General features: G+C 44.3%; 1 protein-coding gene and 1 pseudogene across 2 annotated transcripts in view; both read right to left on the bottom strand.

Moving 5' to 3' along the window:
- LOC311588926 (uncharacterized protein MSANTD5) overlaps nucleotides 1-16,906 on the bottom strand; it is a 179,315-nt gene that overhangs the window by 136,323 nt on the left and 26,086 nt on the right. The gene's annotated exons all lie outside the window — the stretch shown is intronic.
- On the bottom strand, nucleotides 7,602-8,025 carry LOC311589665 (small ribosomal subunit protein uS19-like; annotated as a pseudogene). The gene has a single exon. The product of its transcript is annotated as a small ribosomal subunit protein uS19-like (transcript).

The following is a 16,906-nucleotide window of genomic DNA, read 5'->3' as shown; positions in this document are numbered from 1 at the left end:
ATTGAGCTTGTACTGCTCTAACATAGGTCCACTTAGTCTGCGACCCTGACTGGCTGAAGTGTCTTAAATACAGTCTTACATTACTAAACATGAACATTTTTATCGGGCAAGCTATTTTTAAGGGCTCTGCTTTTGTTGGGAGCTACCATTGACCGCAAGTTACTTTAGTTGCCCTCAAAACAAAAACAAAACAAAAACCCCACGACTTTCATGTGTGAAAGCATTTTAAAGAATGAATTTCCTTAACTAAATTACAGGATTTTCATTTTACCCCTGAAAAGCAAGCCATCATGCATATTAGGAGTAGGTTGTGTTGCTAGTTCTGTTCTGCTGTGTCCTTGGGATTACACCAGTTTCAGAGCATTACCAGCGTGGAAGTGTATGTCTGCAGTAGGTCAGCTCCCTTTATTGGGGGCAGGGTGGCTGGGAGTAGAAACAGCTGCTCTTCTTTTTATCTTCATTTGGAAGCTTCCCACACCATGAGATGAACTAGATAGGAAAATGTCCCTACAGTAAAAGGCAGGGGAAATCCTGATGACTGAATTACAAGCTCATGAATCCAGGCCTTTTGAAAAGGAGGCCAAAATAGAAGGTAAGATTTAACTTATAAACAGTAGCGACGGTTGAGCATTCCTACTTTGAAAATCTGAAATCTGCAATGGTTTAATATCCAAAAGTGTTGAAGGGCCACCATTACGACACTCAGACTATGGGTGTTTGGGCATTAAGTCCATGAGACCCTTACAGACCCCAGATTGGATCACATGCGGTGCCACGGTGTTCAGCTGTGTTAGGCTAGAGGTATCACAGCTGAGCGCCAAGCTGACCACATTCTCGGTTGCAGCACAGTGACATAATAGTGACAGGATTTTTGGTCTATGAAGTCCAGTATTGCCTGGGCTTCTGATTCTGGCGTTCCAAATTGAGCTAGGTTACAGTACACACCACAAATTGACAGTGAATCCTTGCGATTCACTTAGAAGCATGTTTTCTTGCAGTGTGAAGGCAAAACAGCTTTAGTTTTTAAAGCCCAACTCAAAACTGCACAACAATGTTAACACAAAACTTTACATTTCTGTCTTTCTCTTTTTTTGGTTTTCCCATACACGGTTTCTGTTTGTCGCCCTGGCTATCCTGGAATTCACTCTGTAGACCAGGCTGGCCTGCCTCTGCCTCCTGGGTGGTGGGATTAGAGGCATGGGTCACCATGCCCAGCTATTACACATTTTCTTTGTGCCATAGGGTAGGTATAGAAAAAAAGATAAGTGTGTCGAAGTGTACTTCTAAACAAGATAACACATTTAAATGCTAAGGAGCACACTTTAGAAGGCTGAGAATGGTCTAGAAGTACTCCCAAAGGCTACTGCTATGTTCTGGATTTGTTTAAGAGATCATCACTGACTGAATGTGGTGTAGGTTGATTTCTTGTGACTCGAGTGCTCCCGAGGAAAGGTCAGAGAAGTTCTGGAAGTGAGGGTCTGTGGCTTTAAGGCCAGTCCAGTACGAGTGGTTAAAAAACAGCTCCCAACCACAGACTGTACTGTTCATGCATTAGCCAAGTCTACAAGCTGCAATGAATCAAGAACACTCCAGTTTCTAGATTCTGCACAGTAAGTAGAACATGATGTTGCAAGTTACATTAAGGATCTTCATTGGTAGAGGAGCTTCCATAGCAATTGCTTTTAGAAAAAACTCAGCTCGCTAAGTCGTAGTGTATCCCTCTTGATTCTACATGCAATATAAAACATACCCACTTTGGCCACATACTAGTGGTTTGTTTTTGTTGTTGCTTGTTTGAAAATATCATCTCGCCACCTATCAGAATAACTTTTGAAACTCCTGATTGTTTCGCAGCCCCTTCTGAAATGCACAAATTTGTAGTTCTAAGTTCCTGTCAGTAGGTGGCAATAGTGCCACACTTGCAGTATGGATTGCATTTATTTTAAAATCCTTGTGGCTCTTGGAATGTACAATGTAGAGTTTTTAAAGGCAAACTTTGTTGTAGATTTATGTTAGTTGGGTCAGGTCAGCAGTTGAGAACCACATGTGTGTGTTGGGGAGTCGGGTGGAAGGAGGGTCGGGAGCTCACAGGGAGACCATCAAGACCTGTGCATCTGGACCCAGGTGCCTGCACAAACTGATGCACCACCAAGGACAACGCAGACAGAGAACCTAGACCCCTGTTCTAGCCAATGGACAGTTCGGTCTCAGTGGCTGTGGGAAGAGCAGGGACTGCAGGCACACAGGAAGGGGATGCAGGCTGTCCAGATGAGCGCCCCCCCCCCCCCGCCCCAATGTCAGAAGCCTAGGGGGAGGGGTAGAGCAGAAGAGGGAGGGAGGGAAGGTGGGAGTAGGAAGATGAAAGTGAGGAGGGGTGACAATCGGGATGTAAGATGAGTAAATTGTATCTGTTTTAAAAAGGACCAAGTATGTGACTGGCATAGGTTATGCCTTAGTAATTCTGTCAAAAACTTGGGAAAGTTTTTCAGAGTTTTTTTTTAAGTAAGCATTATTGATAAGGAATTGGTGATAAGAAAAGTAGTAGATTGGTGTGTGGTTTTTTTTTTTAGTATAATATTTAGGCTTTTTTTTTTCCTTCCTTTGGTAAAGCTAAAAGGAAGCCATAAATTTGCATTTGATTTTTTTTTTTTTTGAGGTGGGATCAGTTACGTAGCTATGACTATCTTAGAACTCCCTGTGAAGACCAGGCTGGCTTCTATTTCATAGAGATCCACCTGCCTCAGCCTCCCAAATGTAGGGACTAAAGGAGTGTGGCATCACACCAGGCCCCATTTGGATTTTAAGAATGCACAAAATAATTAGGAATAAAACACACAAGTCATCATTTTAGACTCACTATTCTCAATCACCAAGATGTAAGTTTCACTTGCCCTTTCGGTCATTTGTAGCCTAAGTACAAACAGGACACCTTTGTGGAGAGCTACTCCGTCCGTGGAGACAACTGTTGATCCGCTTCAGGCACTTAGCCATGTGCTAAGTACACAATGGGCCGTACAGCCCAGCCCTCCTCCCCAGGGTGTGGTCTGTAGCTGGAGAGACTGTCGGCTAAGATGGGCTCGCGGGCCTGCCTGCCTTAAAGGACTGACCTACTAGGACCGACTCACGGCGAGACCAGCTCTATCTATCTGACTGAAGAAGTTCCAGGCTCCTCTATCGACATGTTTCCGGTTCAGCCAAGAGAGAGGTGAAAAGTGGAAATAGCAGCCTTCCAGAGACCCGGGATTTCAGTCTTTACAGATTTCTTTATGCATATCTGCCCCATTCTGCTTTTAACGGCCCCTTGTTACAAGAGCAGCGCATACGGTCATCCCCCACCCCCTCCCTATAACAAGTACCTAGGTGTTAATAAATGTTTGTTTAGGGGCTGTAGAGTTCTGTTCAGTTTAGAGCACTGGCTGCTCTTCCAGAGTACCTGGGTTCAAATCCCACCACCTCCATGGCAGCTCACACCTGTCTGTAACACACAGATACTCTTACACAGACATAGACAAAACACCAATGCACATAAAAATAAGTGTAAAAGTGTTGAGTGAATCAACGTCTTCAACCTTGAAGTTGAACTGAAATCAAAGGAGCATTGGGAATATTGACAGGATGGTCGTGGGGGTGTGCCTGTGTGGGGTTGTGCCTCTGAGCATCTGTGCTGTGTGGGTCTCTCCTGACTCGTTTTTGCACACTGTTGCTTCCTGAGTTCCTTGGCCTTCCATTCCAGTGACCAGGGGAGTTAGGGTACAGGCTCAGGTGTAGGCACTTGGCTAGTCTACATGGGCTCTAGAGGACTGGTTAGAAACCTAGTCCACATCAGCCATAAATCCTTAAAGGAAGAACAGGCATGTAGGTAGAAACAAGATAAGGACATTCTTGACACAGCTCCTTCTAACTTAGTGTTCCAGATGATACGTTATTTTTATGGTCTCAAAGTCTGAAAGACCTACCCTCTAGTTTCGAAGGGGGTAATCTGTGCCTACATTTCTTTTTCAGATTCCACTTAGTTTTCTACACTGAGCTCCACCTGGGCCATATTTATGCTATAACAGTTGTGCTCTTTTTTTTTTTTTTTTTAAACCAAAGCTAGAATGGAATGTTTGAATCAGCCCAGTGGCTCTAATTTCCCCAAAGTGTGAGGCTCCCTGGCCCCAGCAAAAATTCCTGTGGGATTAAGAGCAATCATTATTCCAGTGTCTGCTGCCTAACACCACCTGCAAAGTGGTGGTTTAGCCCCACAATTTAAAGAACCCTGTCAACACAAGCTGATGATGGCAGAACAGCGGCCTATTTGGGGCTTTAGGCATGGACCTCGCAGCCATTGTGCCGGCCTCTCTGCCAGGTGTGAAACAGGGCATCCAGACGACGCTCTTCTTGGTGACACAAAATGCCAAGTTACAAGTAACAGAGAAGTTGATGGCTAAGTAGTTGCATTGATCGGTATCTCTTAAAATTACATTTCTGGGTCGGCAGATGGCTGAGTGAATACTGGTGCCTGCTTTGCGGCCTGATGATCCGTCTTACTTCCCTTGGATCCACGTGGTAGGAGAGAGAGGACCGATGCCTGCAAGTTAACCTCTGACCTCCACATATTCATGCTTCACATCCTCTCCCCATTTCGATCCCCACACGAAAAACAAGTAAACGTAAAACCACGTATCTCGGCGCATGTTCAGGTTTTAGTAAATAGTGAGGCTGATCTGGATTGGTGCACGTGGAAAAGGAGGCTGGGAAGGGGAAGTTCAGCTTCTGCCTGGTGGGCCTTAGGGAGATGGTCCAGGTCCCAAGCCCACTCAACTAACAAAGGCCCGGGACTAGCCTTGAGCAGAAGCTAAGAGCCTGGGACACCATTCTGTGTTAGGCTGTACTGAGGGCTCTCCTTTTGCCCCAGGGACTAGCAAAAGCATTTCTTTCCTCCCCACTTGACGTTCATGCCCTGGGGTTCCGGGGGAAGGCAGGCTATAGCTCGGTGGGGGTGCCCCAGCAGCAGATGCAGGCTCAATGCTGTAGCTGTTGCTATTACAGAAGACTGACTAAGTTCCCAGGATTCCCTAGCCTCTAGGGAATTCAGTGGCTGAACTGTCGCAAGAGCGACACTGCCCTTTCTCCTAAACCTGACCTTTCTCCTAAACCTGAGTTTTTCTGTAATTTGAGATGTATTCTCAGCAGTCTCCTGAGCCGTCTGGATCAGCTCACGCAGGCTCCTTGAGCTAAGAAAATGGTTCTGACACATCGGTGAACCAGAGGGTTAGCAGCTTCCTGTCTTGAGGAGGAGGATACCTGTGAGTTTTCTTTAGCACTGCTCCCCACACCCCCGCCTGGAAGGAAGGAAGGAAAATCGTTTGTTTTGCCTATAATGGATTCCTCTGAATGATGTTATCAGAAAGAGACACACGGAAGAAAAGGGAAGTGTTTTTATTTTGTAACCAAAAATCCCAGCTCCGTCGTACATTCTAGAAACCCTCAAAAACCGAGGTAAATTTTACTCACAGACATTTATTTCTACAGGGGGCCAAACCTGAGAGTAGAGGTGGTTACTTAAAAATCTCTGTCTTCCTGTTCCTCCTTTCCCGGAGTCTGGTGCTGTGGCCCAGAAGCTTCTCTGTCCTGTTGAATGAAATGTCTGAGACCATCATGTGGCCAAGCTTTCAACGAAACACAACAAAAGAGCTGCCGCCAGATACGGTCACAGTCATGAGAGGCTGGTGGAAAACACATTCTGGCCAACTGCATACGTCAGGGGAGCCAGGCGAAAAGGAGATAATTACAGAGATAGGTTTCAAGGATAGCAGGAAATTAGGTCCTAGGCAACGGATTCCAGACAGTTCTCGTTCAGCTTCTCAGTATGCTACTTTAGATTTTTAAGTTTTCTGAGTCAGTATTTTGTGGACGCAGTAAAGAATCTGTGCTTGGGACTACAGGGAGAAGTAGTTCCTCTCTGGATTCCCTCTCTCGTCTCCCTCTCCACCCGATCCTCCTGTTCCACTTCCCCACCCCCATCCATAACTATCTATTCTACTTCCCTTTCCTCCGGAGACCTATCTGCCCCACCCCAATCTCTTGCTCTGTAGCTAACCTCTGCGGTTCTATGGACTGTAGCTTGCTTATCAGTGACGTAACAGCTCATATCCACATATAAGCGAATACACAGCAGAGTTGTCTTTCTGGGTCTTGGATACCTCACTGAGAATATTTTTTTTTCTAGTTCCATCCATTTACCTACAAATTTTATTTCCTTTTTTTAACAGCTGAGTAATACTCCATTGTGTAACTGCCATATTTTCTTTGTTGATTGATTCTTCTGATGAGGGACATTTAGGTCGTTTCCAATTTCTGGCTGTTATGAACAGAGCAGCAAGGAACATGCTTGAGGTCTCTGCAGTAGGATGAATAGTCCTTTGTGTATATGCCTAAGAATGGTGTAGCTGGGTTTTTTCTTATTTATTTATTTATTTATTTATTTATTTATTTATTTATTTCTGGTTTTTCAAGGCAGGGTTTCTCTTTGTAGCCCTGGCTGTCTTGGACTTGCCTTGTAGACCAGGCTGGCCTCAAATTCAGAGAGACCCGCCTGCCTCTGCCTCCCAGAGTGTTGGAATAAAAGGTGTGCACCACCATGCCCAGCTTAGCTGGGTCCTGAGGAGATGCTACACTGATTTCCATAATGGTTGTACAAGTGTGCACTCCCACCAGCAATGGAGAACTGTTCCCCCGACTTCAAATCCTCTCAAGCATATGCTGTCACTTGAGTTTTTGATCTTAGCCATTCTGACAGGTGTAGGATAAAAATCTCAGAGTAGTTTTGATTTGCATTTCCCTGATGGCTAAGGATATTTCTTATTTATTTTATGTATGTAAATGTTTTATTTGGATGTTCACCTGCAGGCCAAAAGAGGGCATTAGATCACATTATAGATGGTTGTGAGCCACTATGTGGTTTCTGAGAATTGAACTCAGGTCTTCTGGAAGAGCAGCCAGTGCTCTTAACCACTGAGCCATCTCTCCAGCCCTTGAACATTTCTTTAAGTGCTTCTCAGCCATTTGAGTTTCCTCTTTTGAGAATTCTCTGTTAAAGTCTGTATCTCATTTTTTATTATTTATTTATTTTTTGTACCTCATTTTTTAATTGGATTCTTTTCTTGACTTTTTTTTTTTAGTTTTTTATATATTTTGGCTATTAACCCTCTATCAGATGTGTAGTTGGCAAAATTGTTTTCCCAATCTGTAGACTGCTGCTTTGTCCAAATGATGGTGCCCTTTGCTTTACAGAAGCTTTTCAGTTTCATGAGGTCCCATTTATAGTTGTTGGTCTCAGTGCCTGAGCTTCTGGTGTTGTGTTCAGAAAGTCTTCTTCTGTGTCTGTGAGATCAAGACTATTCCCCACTTTCTCTTCTACTAGGCTTGTTGTATCTGGTTTTGTCGCCTGAGGTCTTTGATGAACTTGGAGTTGTGGTTTGTGCAGGGTGATTATATATATATATATTTGCATTGGAACTGTTTTTTTGGTTTTGGGTTTGTTGTTGTGTGTTTTTTTGTTTGTTTGTTTTGTGTTTTTGTGTTTTTAGGGACTAAACACGAGTCTTTATTGGCCACGGCTATTTGAGGGGAATGAAATGGGAGGTGGCACCGATACCAGGCCAGCCGTGTGTCATGGGCTTGTTGGTGATGGAGAACTCGTCTATGTAGTGGCCGATGGTCTCGTTTGATCTCCACCTGGTTGAGGGTCTTGCCGTTGTACACGCCCACCATGCTGCCCACCATGCTGCCCACCGTCTCAGGCAGGATGACTGTGTCCCTCAGGTTGATCTTCACCACCTCCGGCTTCCTCATGGGTGGAGCCTCCTTCTGGACCTTCTCAAGTGCTTGAGAAGTGAGTGCTGCTTCCGCCTCAGGCGACGGTTCAGGCGCTGCCTCTGGCGGGCGCTGTACAACTGCGGCAGCTGCTCAGCTGGTCCAGGTCCACACCACAGTAGGTGAACTTGTGGAAGGTCCATTTCTTTGCTGCTCCACCTCAGCCATCTTGGCGGCTGCTTGAAGAGGAAGCGTTGGCTGTGTCTGCAGTGTTGAAACTTTGATGGGGATTGCATTGACTCTGTAGATTTCTTTTGGTAGGAGACCATTTTTATTATATTAATTCTACTGATCCATTAGTAAGGGAGCTATTTCTTTTTTTTTTTTTTTTTTTTTTTTAATATTTATTTACTTATTTATTTGAGTGTTCTATTCACATGTACGACAGAAGAGGGCATCAAATCCCATTATAGATGGTTGTGAGCCACCATGTGGTTGCTGGGAGTTGAACTCAGGACCTCAGGAAGAGCAGACGGTGCTCTTAACCACTGAGCCATCTCTCCAGCCCCAAGGGAGCTATTTCTATCTTTTGATAATTTCTTCAGTATCTTGAAATTGTTGTACAAATCTTTCACTTGCTCAGTTAGAGTTACCCCCAAGATATTTTATATTATTTGAAGCTATTGTGAAAGTCATTGTTTCCCTGTTGTTGTTTGTATACAGAAGGTGTATTTACTGATTTTTGTGCATTAATTTTATATCCTGCTACTCTAAGTGTTTAGGGCCACTTAAGTATACTATCATATCATTTGTAAGTATTTTGACTTCTCCTTTTCTAATTTGTTCCCCCTTGATCTTCTTCAGTTGTCTTATTGCTCTAGCTAAGACTTCAAATACTATATTGGATAGGTATGAAAAAAGTGGACAACCTTGCCTTATTCCTGAGTAGAACTGCTTTGAGTTTCACTCCATTTAAGGTGATGTTGGTTATGGGCTTGCAATAATCAACTTTTATTATGTTGAGGTATGACCCTGTATTCCTAAATCTCTCCAGGACTTTTATCATGAAAGGGTATTGGATTTTGTCAAAGGCCTTTTCTGCATCTAATGAGATGTCAAGTGGTTTTTGTATTTCGGTTTGCTTATATATTGGCTTATATATGTTGAACCATCCCTGTATTTCTTTGATTATGATGGATGATCTTTTTGATGTGTTCTTGGATTCAATTTACAAGTAATTTATTACTGAGTATTTTTACATCTATGTTTAATAAGAGAAATTGGCTTGTAATTCTTTTTCTTTGTTGGATCTTTATGTGGCTTGGGTATCAGGATCACTGTGACCCTAATATAATCAGCTGGGAAATGGTCCTTCTGCTTCTGTTTTGTAGAATAATTTGAGGAGTGCTTGTGTTAACTGATCTTTGAATGTCTGGTAGAATTCTGTGTTAAATAAGTTTAGGCTTTTTCTTTTCTTTTTCTTTCTTTCTTTCTTCTTCTTCTTCTTCTTCTTCTTCTTCTTCTTCTTTTTTTTTTTTTTAGACAAGGTTTCTCTATGTAGACTTGGCTGTCCAGGACTCATTTGGAAGTCCAGGGTGGCCTCGAACTCACAGTGGTCTGCCTGCCTCTGCCTCCCTGGGTACTGGGATTAAAAGTGTGTGCCACCCCACCTGGATGATTCTTTATATTTTTTTGTATTGTCTTTGTGTCTCTATTTTATTGATTTTATCCTTGAGTTTGATTATTTCCTTCTGTCTACTCCTTTGGAGTGTGATTATTTCTTCTCCTCCCCCTCTTCCTCCTCCTCTCCTTCCCCCGTCTTTCAGGTGTGCTACTAAATTACTAGTATGAGATCTCTTCACTTTTTTTCCATGTTTACACTCAGTGCTATGAATTTGCCTCTTAGAACCTCCTTCATTTTTCCCCATAAGCTTGGGTTTGTTGTGTTTTCATTTTCATTCAATTCTATTTAATTCATTTCTTAACTTCTGTCTTGACACATTTTTCATTCAGTATTGAATTGCTCAGTTTCCACGAGTTTGTCAGTTTTCTGTTGTTTCTGATAGCCAACTTTAATCCGTGGTTGTCAAATATAGTGGATGCTATTTCAGCTTTCTAATATCTGTTGAGACTTGCTTTGTATCTAAGTATGTGGTCAATTTTGGAGAAGTTCCATGAGGTTCTGAGAAGAAGGTTTATTTGTTTGTGTTTGGGTAAAATGTTTTGCGAATATCTTTTAGGTCTATTTTGTTTGTAACATCTGTTAGCTCCAGCAGTTGTTTAGAGTTTGGGGTGGGGGGCGTCTTGGTGACTTGTCTATTGGTGAGAGTCAGATCTCCCACTGTCAGTGTTTGAGTAGCAATATGTGACACTGAAGTAGTGTTTTCTTTTACAAGCTTCAGTGCCCTTGTGTTTGGTGCATAGATGTTAAGAATTGTAATGTTCTCTTGGTGTTTTCCTCCTTTTGTTGAGTATGTAGTGTCCTTCCCTATCTCTTCTGATTAATTTTTGTTTTAGAGTCTATTTTGTTAGATATTAAAATGTCTAAACCAGCTTGCTTCTTAACTCTATTTGTTAGGAATATGTTCTTCCATCCTTTAGCCCTGAGGTAACGCCTGTCCTTGATGCTAAGACGTGTTTCTTAGATGCAGAAGAAGGATGGATTCTGTTTTCACATCCATTCTGTGTCTTAGTTAGAGTGTCTATTAATGTGAAAAGATTAATGAGAAAGGCAACTCTTACAGTTTCAGAGGCCTAGTCCACTATCATCATGGCAGGAAACATGGCAGCATGCAGGCAGACATGGTGCTGGAGGAGGAGGTGCTTGGGGTGTCCTACACCTAGCTGGAGCATATGAGCCAGCCCTTGCAGTGACTCACCTCCTCCAACAAGGCCACACCTCCTAACAGTGCCACTCCCTATGGGCCAATCAGTGAGGGCCATTCCTATACAAACCACCACAATCCGTGTCTTTTCATTGAGGAAGTGAGACAACCGATGTTGCGCGATATCAGTGAGTGATATGTATTGATTCCTGTTAGGTTGGAGTTTTCCTTCTCATACCTTGCTGTAGGGCTCGATTTGTAGACAGATATTGCTTAAATATGGCTTAGTCATGAAATGTCTTATTTTCTCCATCTATTGTGATAGAAAGTGTTGCTGGGTATAATAGTCTGTGCTGGTATTTGTGGTCTCCTAGAGTCCGTGGAACATCTGTCTAAGCACTTTATTTTTTTAAATATTTCTTTATTTGTTATTATGTATACAGCACTCTGTCTACATGTGCACCTGCACACCAGAAGAGGGCATCAGAACACATTATAGATGGCTGTGAGCCACCCTGTGGTTGCTGGGAATTGAACTCAGGACCTCTGGAGGAGCAGTCAGTGCCCTTAACCTCTTGAGCCACCTCTCCGGCCCTGGCTAAGCACTTTAGCATCTACAGTCTACATTGAGAATTCAGGTGTTGTTCTAATGGGTATACTTTTGTATGTTACTTGGTCTTTTTAAATTATAGTTTGTAATATTCTTTCTTTATCCTATACATTTAGTGTTTTGATTATTATGTACCATGGAGACTTTTTTTCCTGCTCCAGTCTATTTGGTGTTCTGTAAACTTCTTGTACCTTGGTAAATATTTCCTTCTTTAGGTTGAGGAAATTTTCTTTTATGATTTTTGTTGAAAGTGCTTTCGGCCTTTGACCTGGGTTTCTTCTTCCTTCTCCTCCTATTCTCCTTAGATTTGGTCTTTTCAGCTTTCTTTTCTCCTGCTGTGACAAAATACCTGAGTGAGCCCCTAAAAAAGAGGAAGAGTTCATTTTGCGTCATAGTTGTCAGTCCAGAGACACTGGGTTCTACTACTTTGGGGTGACACAGTACATCATGGTGGAAGCATGTGGAGGAAGAAGCTGCTCCCCTCACGGTGGCCAGCATTCCAATCATCCCTTCAACGGCCCGGATTCTTTTTCCCAGGCCCCACTTTCCAATAGCATTAAGCTGAGACCGAGATTCTGAACACATGGACCTTTGGTGAACCTTTCAGATGCATGCCATGGCTCCTGAGAATTCCCAGGTGACTTTCAGGGAGGCGATTGTGTTCGCCCTCAGTGGTGTGGCCAAATACTAGTAAGAGGTAACTTAAGAAGGAAAGCTATTCTAGCTCACAGTCCTAGGGGATGCATGCATCAAGGTGGGCACCACACGCAGCAGAGGATGGTAGCCACTGGTCAGAGTGCATCTACTAGGCTGGGCTAGAGCATCCAAGCTCACTTCCAGTGGTCCACCCCCTCCAACACAGCTCCACCATCTACATGTTCCATAACCTTCCTAAGAAGCATCACCAGCAGCTGGGGACCAAGTGCCTCTTGGGAAGTGTCAGTGAGTAACTTCACAATGGGGCCTTAAAATATGAACCTGTGGGGGGGGGGCTGGAGAGATGGCTCAGTGGTTAAGAGCACTGATTATTCTTCCAGAGGTCATGAGTTCAATTCCCAGCAACCACATGGTGGCTCACAATCATCTACAATGTGATCAGATGTCCTCTTCTGGCCTGCAGGTGTACATGCAGGCAAAACACTGTATACATAATAATAAATAAATCTTTACTAAAAAAAAAAAATGAACCTGGACAGTGTGCTCAAGATAGGCCAAAGAGAGAACAGTTCACAGAGGGAAGGAGAGAGAGAGACAGAGAGACAGAGAGAGAGAGAGAGAGAGAGAGAGAGAGAGAGAGAGAGAGAACAGGTAAAAGACTAAGGAGAAAGAGAGAAACAGAGAACTGGGCCTGTCAGGAAAAGACTCTGAGTGGGGGAGGGTAGAATTTCAGGCTGTAGGCTTGGAATTACAGGCTTGTGCTCAAGGCTTGCTCTCCTGACCATGGTACTGTTGGAAGGTGGAGGGACTTTTGGGAGGTGGGATCTAGGCAGGTCATTGAGGGTACACTTTTGAAAGGAAAATGCAGACCCCAGTTTCCTAGCTGGCAGGAGTGGAACAGGTTTCTGCCACATTCTGTTACCACAATGTTCAGTGCTGTCACAGGACCATAGTGACAGTAGGCCGACATCGCTCGGAAGGTGTGTGAAAACAACGCTTTTAAACTCTCTTGGAAACATCACAGTAATGGAAACTTAGCAGTGTCACTTAAGGGTTTTTGTTGTTGTTGTTGTTGTTTTGGTGTTTTTGTTTTTGTTTTTTCATTAAGACAAGGTTTCTCTGTGTAGCCCTGGCTGTCCTTGGATTTTCTCTGTAGACCAGGCTGGCAGAGGCAGGCGCCTCTGCCTCCCGAGCTCTGAGATTAAAGGTGTGTGCCCCCACTGCCTGACATCACTTAAGTTTCGATACAAGCTTCCACCAACTCCAAGAATGTGGTGAGGAGGAAGAAAGAGCCTGCGGCAGGTGGACCCTCAGTCTGGTTTCTGGATGACATGTCGGGGTTTGGAATCAGGGTAGCCGAGCAAAGCTCTAGGGAAGGTGAGAGAAGAGGTGAACCGATCACAAAGACAAGACCTGGAAGAAGGTGAGAGCCGAGAAGGAGCGTATTTAAAGAGGCAGGAGTGAGGGGCAAGATTTAAGCGAATGGCCTTTGGTACAGCACTGGGGGGGACCATGGAGGAACATTTAGAGGAAGCAGGAGATTGATGTCAGAGGCCCTGGGTCAACTGAACATGGAGTTGAAAATGCAGACCAGAAAGCAATGCTGCTCCTGAGAATTTTGCTGGTAAAAGGAAAAAATGAGAGACCTATTCTTTTTCGAACTGAGCTCAGGCACCGTGGATGGGTCATTCTGACTCCTATCTCCTCCATAAAAATCTGCAGCAGTTGCTGGGCATGGTGGCACACGCCTTTAATCCTAGCACTCAGCAGAGGCGGAGGCAGGTGGATCTCTGTGAGTTCGAGGCCAGCCTGGTCTACAAAGCAAGTTCAGGACAGCCAAGGCTACACAGAGAAACCTTGTCTTGAAAAAAGCAAAGCAAAACAAAACAAAAACGAACAAACAGCAGCAACAACAAAACCAGCCAACCAACCAAACAAACAAAACACAACTGCAACAGTGGGAACCAGGCAAGCTACCTCACACTGGCTGCTCTTCAGCCTAGTCTGTTCCACATCCCTACTACCAGCCAGTACTGGACAACCAAGTCCCCAAATCTCACTCCTGCCTCACAGAGCTGAGCCTGGTCACACAGTTAGCAAGTAGGTCAAGAACAGCTATCAGGTTATAAACAGGAAGCGCAAAGGGACTGCTCACAGATCGAACCCTGCTACCACCTATGCTGTGCGACGCTGTGTGGGTACTGCCACACTCATCAGCCTAGTGCCTATGGTCACTCCCTGTGCCAGAAGCAGAACTGAGTGTCTGCATAAGAGACTGGTTGGCAGGGGCTGGAGAGATGGCTCAGTGGTTAAGAGCACTGCCTGCTCTTCCAAAGGACTTGGGTTCAATTCCCAGCACCCACATGGCAGCTCACAACTGTCGGTAACTCCAAGATCTGACACCCTCGCACCAATGCACATAAATTAAAATTAAAAATATAAAAAATATATAAAAAAGAGACTGGTTGGCTATCATGTTTAAATCACCCAGGAAAGGCCTGAGGAGCCCTGGATCCCAGGCTGGTTGGACAGCTGTGTGCTTATTTTAACTACACGGTTTGTCCTCTCAACCTGGGCTAACTGTGATGCATTTTCAAAACATTTTGTGGAAGTCGGAGTTTTCCATCAAGTGGTGTTGGCTGGCCTCCAGCTCGTTTCTATTCATGTGAAGGCAGAGCTGGACGGGCACATGGTGTGACAACTCTCAGACCTTGCTTTTGTTTCTGCCCAATCCCTGGCCCTTTTAAGCAGCACAATAAAAGTGCTGCGGTCAGCAGGGTCAAGCAGGATAGCCAGAGAGAAATGTGAAAACGAGATTATGGGCTGTGATTAGAGGCAGGGACGTGTGCTGAATGTCTTTCACCACGTGGTGTGAGCTAAGGCCACCGTTTGTCAGAAAACAAACTGCCTGGTGCTCAGGAGTAGAGAATAGATGACAACTGCACTTTATGGCATGCTTTGTTCACGTAAACGAGCCACCGTTGTTTTGGAAAACAGAGGCCAAGCTTACAAACAGTGAAGGGATTTCCACATTTTCATATTTTTTGTGTTTCTCGAGGGTTTGGGTTCCTTTGGGGGTCTCTCACTAGTCTATATGTGTCTGGGGATCCATTTGTTGTATAGGAGCATCCATGCAAGCCAGTTAATATGAGCTGGGGTCAGTGCTTATCCCACAGCTGAGACTGGAGATAGATACGGTCCTTAGGGGCTGAGATGTGGGACTATCTTCCTGAAGAGCAATTCTATAATATGCAACCTAGACTTCATCTCCTTCCCCTGAGCAACTCCCTCCCAGGTAGCCAGCCATCCTGAAGAAATCATCAGTGTCGGCTGGGGAGATGTCTCAGCAAGTATCAGGATCGGAGTTTGGACCCCAGGAAACCATGTACATGTCTGGGGAGCAGGATGGGTCACCTGTAACACCAGCCCCTGAAGGTGGAAGTCCCCAGAGTAAGCTGCCCAGCCAGACTGGCCACAACCCTGAGATCCTGGTTTGGCTGAACGATCATGACTCCATGAATAAAGGGGAAGAGACGTTGTGGCTGATTTTCCACATCACCTTTAAGCCCCTGCCCTGGATGACATGAACACACTCCCATCACAGATGCAAACACACATGTGCGCACACACATATGTGCATCACACACAGAGGAAGAAATGGGGGCAGGGGGAAGAGAAAAGATGTGTGTACAAAATTGGCTTGTGATTAAGGAAATTGGCATATGGTGAAATGGCGGATCTGCTTTTTTGTTGTTGTTGTTGTTGCTGCTGGGTTTTGAGGCAGCGCCTCGCATGTTAGCTTGGGCTATCTCCCGACTGCTCTGTAGCCTAGCTTGGCCAGATCTTGGTGCTCCTGCCTCAACCTGCTCAGCACCTGGATTGCAGGTGTGAGGGCACATCTGACTTAAACAATGGGATCTTAGATGCTTTAGATAGTGCAGACTTGAAGAAGAAAATGTACTAACACAGAGAAAGTAGAGATGACCAATGAGGAGTAAGATAAACAGCTCCATCATGGCTCCTTCATGCCTTCATGTCTGTACCTCCATGACAGCAAGTCTTGATGTAGTGTTTTACTTGCAATGAGGGGACATGGATTTCATTGGGTTTTGAATCCATTGATGGGATCTTTCATTAGACAATTTATTCTCTTCTCAAACACTGTCCTTGCCCCTGACTGCCTCCTTCCCTTCTAGCATGGTGTGTGTGTGTGTGTGTGTGTGTGTGTGTGTGTGTGTGTGTGTGTTTCATAACAAGTTTTCTCTGCTTAGCCTTGGCTGTCTGGGAACTCACTCTGTAGAACAGGCTGGCTTCAAACTCACAGAGATCCACCTGCCTCTGCTGGGATTAAAGGTGTGCGCCACCACCGTGGTGCCATTCTTAGATTTCTTTATCAGTGAAACTGAAAGGGACCTCAAATTCTCCTGTATTTCTTCTCTTTCCTTCTAATTTGAGTTTTATTCAGGAAAACTTCTTTGACTTATTTACTTGAATGTGTGTGTGTGTGTGTGTGTGTGTGTGTGTGTGTGTGTATACACATACATACATACATACATATGCATTCTTGCTAGATCACTGTGATGGCTATCCTTGACTATCAACTTGATTACATTTAAAATTATCAAAAACTCTAAACCGAATGGCACACTTGTAAGGGATTTCTGCTTCACTAGAACTGGAAAGATCAACTTTGTTGTTGTTGTTTGTTTGTTTTTCGAGACAAGCTTCCTCTGTGTAGCCTTGGCTGTCCTGACTCACTTTTTCTGCTAGAAGCCTATGTAAAAAAACGTGCAAGAAGGAAGCTTTTGCTCATTGCCTGGATGATGTCACCTAGATAGCAAGTCTACTAATAAATGGAATTGGAGCCTACTTTCTGGAATTCTAGTGTCTGCTGAGGACAGCTGAAACATCCTGCCTTTGGCAATAAAAAAAAAAACTACTGGAGTTTTGGACTCTCCCTTTGTAGGCCACCATTTTGGATTAGCTGAACCACAGCCTGTAAATCCTTCTAATGGAT

The sequence above is a fragment of the Acomys minous genome, assembly GCF_964271855.1.
Source record: "Acomys minous genome assembly, chromosome: 18".
Taxonomy (NCBI): domain Eukaryota; kingdom Metazoa; phylum Chordata; class Mammalia; order Rodentia; family Muridae; genus Acomys; species Acomys minous.
This window is presented reverse-complemented; position numbering and strand designations above follow the sequence as displayed.